Below are 7371 nucleotides of genomic sequence, written 5' to 3' on the forward strand. Positions count from 1 at the left end.
TGCAAATCGTTATTTCCTTCCAAATCGTTATTCCGCTGTTGAATCACTCTGTATGTCTCTACACTGGTTGCCTGTTTTCTACCGAATCCAATATAAAATACTTTTACTAACCTACAAGGCCATCAACAAAGCTGCACCAGCATACATCTCCTCTCTTGTCTCAAAATATCTCCCAACTCGGCACAAAATCTGCGTTTCTCATTCACCCTCATTACATCCTCCCATTCCCGGCTACAGGACTTTTTTCGGGCTGCACCCACTCTCTGAAATTCTCTCCCTCGCACAATAAGACTCTCCTCTGGTCATACAAACTTTCAAGCGTTCTCTGAAAACCCACCTCTTCAGACAAGCTTATAATATTCTTCAACCACCCTGTTAACCTCAATACATTACCCTATTATCACCCGTTACACAATTTCACACAAGACAACTACCCCCTGACCAACATTGTTGTGTGACAGGATCATTTAGCTTATGAGTCACTTTTACATTTGCAGTCTGACTGGGCCGAAATGCAAAATGTAGACTTAACCTCATGTATCAAACTCTCATTGTCCCATAGATTGTAAGCCTGCAAGCAGGGCCTTCTCACCTCTTTGTCCGTTTTACCCAGTTTGTTTATTAGTTTACTATGTTTGTCCCCAATTGTGAAGCGCTACGGAATATGTTGACGCTGTATAAATAAATGAAGATGATGATGATGATGATGAAGAGTTCACTGTTAAATGAAGTTAAAGGGGGAAATGGACATTTTAGGGGCGTTCCTTGATTTCCGGAATAGCAAATGACCAATTCCGCTCCCCGAAAATCACTTAAACTTTGAAAACTGGCAAAAGTGAATCACGGTTCAACAATTCAAACTGGTCAAATTTGGACATATTGGCCCATATATAACTCCTGGGGATTTCCTCCCACACTCCAAAAACATACTAGAAGGTTAATTGGCTGCTATCAAAATTAACCCTAGTCTCTCTCTGTCTGTCTGTGTATATGTTAGGGAATTTAGATTGTAAGCTCCAATGGGGCAGGGACTGATGTGAATGAGTTCTCTGTACAGCGGAATCAGTGGCGCTATATAAATAAATGGTGATGATGATGATGATGATGATAGGGTTAAATGTATGAAGCTCCGATTTCTGCAAGTCTCTGGATTTGGCGGCTTTGCAGGGGAAATTTAAAGCAGCGATGTCTTGAAAAGGCAAGTTTGTCTTTACAAGCCATTGCCGTTTTAAATTTCCCCTGTAGAGATCAGAGCTTCATACACATTTACCAGGTGATCACCCATTTCCGTCCTATAACCCTACGCCCTTCTTAGTGACATCTGTGTCAGACATGCTAAAATCCTGACAGTCTCACACTAGAGGATTTGACATCTTTGCTTACTTGCACTTTATACTATTTAATACATTAATACAACATACATAGTATACATATATTACTCCAAATATTTAATTTTCCTTTTCGTCACTACTTGGTTCAATATTAAACCCGTTGATGTTATTGTTTTAATACTTGGTATTTGGCACAACATTGCAGTTGTTATGATTAAAGTATTTACAAAACAACCCTCTTTAAAGCACAGTTTATGTGCTAATTGTTTTGTGTTATTTGGCATGCTTTTGAAGTACACAACACGATTTTCAAGAAAACTTCCCTTATAAGGTTCTCAGAGATATTTGTTTTCAGTGAAGGCATTTTGAAGTTATTGGTTACTTTTGTCTTTGTGATGTGAAGCTGAATGAGTAAAACAAGACACATCTAGAGAATTGGCTGTAGATCAACCGGAACATTCTGTTTTGCTTATAAAAAAATGTTAGATTATAAGAAAACTTTCTTTTCTTTTTTTTTTTTTCAAACCCTACGCTTTTCATGTGGGATGTGTCCTATTTATGTTTTGCTTTTTGGATACCAGAAGCGGAATGCTTCTCGCGAAGACTCCTTCGTTTTTGGCATGAAGATGGATGTTCTACGGAGGACAATTCATGTACTGAAAAACTGGATGGAGAATAGAGGAATTCTACAATGAACATGTTTCTCAAATACATTTCAAATGAAGCATCCTTTTAGACATGTTAAAAACAGAAGTTAAAAATGATTAAAAAAAAATGGGTGCTGTCGTGTTTTTTTTTTTTTTTTTTTTGAGGATGGAGAACAACTGGAGTCAGACTATCGCCAAAGGTCGAGGTCAACAGTAATAGAAATCTGGCACTAAATTCTAGTTTATCTTCCGCATGATGAAACGCTGCCAAACCATATATACACATTGTAGTTCTGAGTAGAAAGTGTCTGAAGCCTCTCCAGAGTATTCATGAGGGCTTCTGTTTAGAAGATAGTTTCTTAGGTAACCGAATAATAACATATTAGGAGTATTTCTCATTTAGCACAAGTTTTGGCTGCTTTTGGTGTGAAATCTCACTCGTAACATTTTTAAGAAATAGAACAACAGTCCCAAAGGCATTTGCTGTGTTTTTTTCCCACTTGTTAAAAGCATGATAAATTAAAGATAGTTTTTTTTTAGATGATTGTAAGTTTAACCCCCCCCTCCCCTTAGATAGCTTCAGTGTTTTGAGGTTGTACCCTCCTTCAACTTTTACAAACGATATTTTCTTTTAACTCATGGCTCCCTTGTGTGTTTTGATCAAAGCTTTTCTTTCATCTAAACAGAGTTAGTGGATACAATATTAAACTCATCTGTGGCTATAGTTGCATGCAATGCAGAACAGCATGCCCCCTCATACACTTATCACATGACCTTCCCTTCGGGAGGTTTTAAAAGTGGGTAAGTATGCAGGACTGTCTTAATGCATGGGCATGCTGAGCAGTTGCCTGTGGGCCCCACAAGGATTGGGGCCCCACAGGATTGCCAACTTTTCAGTATATTATTTTGGAAATTGCACTTAAAGGGCTTGATTCATTACCGATCTTAACTGCCGTTTTTTTGCGGATCTTACGAAAATCTTCTCTGAGCATGCCCAAAAAGGGGGTTAAGAAGGAAAATCCATTGCGTAAGCTAAGAATTTCTTAAGTTAAGATAAAAATTATTCTTAACTGCACTTAAGAAGTTCTCCCAACACTTAAGAAAAAAAGGGTTGGGAAAGGGAGGGGAATGGGCGGACAGTGGGTGGAGATCGTACTGACTTAAGAAGAATAGGCGTTATTAGTTCTGACTTAAGAAGAGTAGTTGTTTACCTCTGGATCTGTCAGATAGTTAAGAAGAAATTGTCATGGTTCAGAAGAATTGGATCCTAGATCTGCCTAGTTTAGCACTACTTCCAGCAAGGCGTGGAGTCTAACGGGCGGGCGGTATTCACCAGGGACCACCGCAAGGTGGTTTGGTCTTAGCTGCATCCGCACCGCTGGTGACGGCCCTTACTGGAAGTGTCGGGCGAGACCTATAGGGGAATGTAGATAGGAGAAACTCTACAGATGAAAGGTTACAGCAGGAGAGATGAAGTGTCAGCTCTGCGGACAACTGGTTACCACAGGGATAGTGGCGAAGTATACAATGAAGTGTCAGCTCTGCAGACAACAGGTTACAGCAGGAGAGATGAAGCGTCAGCTCTGCGGACAACTGGTTACCACAGGGGTAGTGGCGAAGCACCCGATGAAGTGTCAGCTCTGCAGACAACAGGTTGCAGCAGGAGAGATGAAGCGTCAGCTCTGCGGACAACTGGTTACCACAGGGATAGTGGCGAAGTACACAATGAAGTGTCAGCTCTGCAGAAAACAGGTTACAGCAGATTAAGAGTCAGCTCTGCGGACAACTGGTTTACAGCAGGAGAGATGAAGCGTCAGCTCTGCAGACAACTGGTATACAGCAGGAGAAATGGAGCCACGTCTAGTACCTAGCAGGTAACTTGATAAACAGGCACTGAGCTGCAGGAGGAAGTGCTTTTTAAACTTTGGAGCCAAAATTGAATAGCCAATGGGAGAGAGGCAGAAAGATTGGGTCTGTGCATGTGCAGACCCGAGAAGAAGATGCCGGGTGGCCGGACGGAGCACGGCGGTCAGCGAGGAGCAGGTAAGTGTGCCGGGCCTCGGTTATAGAAACCAAGGACTGGCGTGTGACAGAAATGCTCAAAGTTTTATCTTAACTTCTTGTTTAAACTTAAGGAAGCTCAGGGTCATGTTTAAGTCCAAAGCAGCTATAGCAGCAGCGCTCAATAACAATACTAAATTGTTAAGAAAGCATTGTTCGTTTAAAACACTCACAACTAATTATGCACAACATTCATCTTAATACACTTCATTTTTTTATTTTATTTTATATTAATATCAAACATTAAACAATGTACTGTTTTTTAAAAACAATCATGATGGATGCACAGTTGTAATAAAGTGTAATGTAAAGTGGTCGATGTGTAATATCTAATTGTTAGTCTATATCTTTTATTATATTGTAAAAAAATGGCTAATAATACGCTAATAATAATATGAAAGACATAACAGGTGAATTTGTTAAAATTAAACGGATAAATTGTGCGAACTTAAACAAAGCCTACTATTGTATAAGGGACACATAGAATATCAACACAAACATGGGAAGGATATATAAACTCCACACAGATAAGGCCATGATTGAGGATTCAAACTCAGGTCCACACTGTTGAGAGGTGGATTGTCTAACCACTAAGCCAACATGGAAGTGGAAACAATATGTGCATGATATAGACTACAGTGAAAAGTTGAGCATGAACTTTCATAACAAGCTTTTTTACTTTTATAATTATTAATGTCAATAATTATAAATTGAAATATTCTAGCACTAAATCCTTGGTACATGCACAGTTTAAATAATTTGCTATGGAAATTCATTCATGTATAAAATAATAATAATAATTTGACTTAAAATTGATTGTAATTTTTTTCCTTTTGTTTTTTTTTGGCACAGGTTTTTTTGCTTTTATCTGCAGATATTTTCTATTTGTTTGGATTCAATTTATTTGGAACAGCTGCTTGTCTGTGTTGAAGCTCAACACAAATTTTACCATGCATTATAGGCCTATTCCACAAAAATGGTCAGGAATCGACCCCATGAAGAAAAATGGACTGTCTAACACTAAGGCAACGTGATTGAGCATTACATACATTATATAGACTTGAATGACAAGCGCCATGTTTGAAAGTGCTATAGGCAAAAATAAATGTGAGTACATAAACCATAAACCATGCTTAGAGTGATCCTAAAAATCAGACAACACAACACATGCACTACTGCCAACATGAAAGTTTAAGGATAAACAATAAAGATTTACACACACACACACATTCTCGTGTTGTCCAACATGAAAAATATGTTGTGTAATTTAGAATTGTAAATAACTGTGGATGCGAATTTAACAGCTAATAATTCTCAAACATAAATATCCATGCACAAAACAATACTATAGACAAAGCAAATGCCAAAACATATACTAGCGTACTCTTCTATAAATTACACATTGGAGTAAACCCACAGAAACATGGGGATATACAAAGTCCACACAGATACAGGCATGATTGTGGATTCGAACTCATGACCCTACTGTTGGCAGCTCATTGGTCTAACCACTAAGGAATACTTCAGATTGAAACAAACATACAACACAGGCATTAGTGGCAAACTAAAGTGTTAATGAGCATAATTAAATGAACAATTGCACACACCTTCTTGGCAACATAAAGAATCATGTTTTATTTAAGAAAAAATAAAATATGAAAGTCTATGCTAATGCATCTCAGAATAATTCGCAATCAGAAATAAATGCAAACATTTTTTAATCAGTATAAAATTATACAACAGATTTCCGTAACCAGCGTTGCATAGACCCAGCATCAGATCTCGTCATCTGATACCACAGAGGGCCATACACCTGCATATACACTTGAAGTTGGTTAGGTGTCTATATTGGAGTTTACTGGTGTGGATTTGTATAGTGGACTTTTCTTTTTATTGAGAGTTATATTTTAGCTTACTCTTTTATAGACACTTTAAAAGATTATGTTTGTAAGATATTATATGTTCCACAATAACAGTGTATCTCTATTTTCATATGTAATGTGCATTTTAATGTGTGTGTTGTTTGTATTATAAATTTTAACCTAATTTTTTTGGGTGGGGTGGGTGGTGTTGTGAAGCTTTTCAATCTAATATCTATTAAAATGATTCTTATATGTTTTGGCGCTTTTTCTAATATGGTTTATATCACTCTTTTAAAATTCTCTAACATCCTAAAAATCCAAATGTTTGGTGGTGAAAGTAAAGGCCTTTTTCATTTTTCAAAACAAATACAAATGCATGCACCAGATAGATTGAATTTAAACAAATGTTTACCTTTGAAATCTGCAATTTTCAAATCATGCTGTAAGTGTTATGACTCACCAGGCTCTCTGTCAGAGTTAGCTAGATAGATAGATAGGTGGATGATAGTTATTTAGGGATAGGTAGGTAGTTAGGTAGGTAGTTAGGTAGCCACATTGGGTGTTTAGATAGGTAGTTAGTTTAGTTCTTAGATAGATTAGTGTAGGTAGATTAGATAGGCTGATAGATTAGCTAGATAGATTATATAGGTCTTAGATAGGGTCAGTTAGGTCTGTTCTCTGTCAGAATCTGCCCTCATTCAGGCTGTCATTTCTTATGTAGTGCCTCACCTGACTAGCCTGTTTCTCTTACTCCACTCACCTGGCTTCCTCATTATCACTTGCAGCCTATTGGTTCTTCTCTCCTTAAATAGCCGGTAAATCCTCTGCAGGATTGCCGGTAATACATTTACCATAGTGTTCTGCTCCCTTGTGTTTTCCCTGTTACCTGTTCCTGTTGTTTCCTGCCGGCTTGTTGTATCCCTGTGTACCAGACCGTTTCCGTTCCTATCTACTCTTCATTGGATTTCCCTGTGTACCGATTCGTCTCTGCTTTGACTCTTCTCCTGTGTTGATATCCCGTGTGCCAGACCTGATTCGGTTCCTGACTATTCTACTATCTACTCACCAGTTCCAGTCAGCTATCACCTGGACCCCGGCAAAGTCGTGCTCCCAGGCATGGCTCCTCTGCTCATCCTAACCTTATACAGAGACGCAGCCCCTGCAGCATCTCTGCACTCATATTTAAACAATCTCCCTCTGGCTCCGGACTCAACCTTTCCACAGGTACTTTTGACTGTTTACAAATATCACTGTGTGCCTGTAATTCTAGTTACCCCTGGCAACTGCCTAAGAACTGTTTCCCTCCAAACTCCGGACTCTCACCGATACTGTGGGTTGCAGTTACCCCTGGCAACCGCCTAAGGACTGTTTCCCTCAAATCTCCGGACCCTCACTGGTACTGTGAGCTGTAGTTACCCCTGGCGACCGCCTAAGAACGGTTTCCCCTAAATCTCTGGACTCTCACCGGTA

The sequence above is a fragment of the Mixophyes fleayi genome, chromosome 3 (assembly GCF_038048845.1).
Source record: "Mixophyes fleayi isolate aMixFle1 chromosome 3, aMixFle1.hap1, whole genome shotgun sequence".
In the NCBI taxonomy this organism is placed as follows: Eukaryota; Metazoa; Chordata; class Amphibia; order Anura; family Limnodynastidae; genus Mixophyes; species Mixophyes fleayi.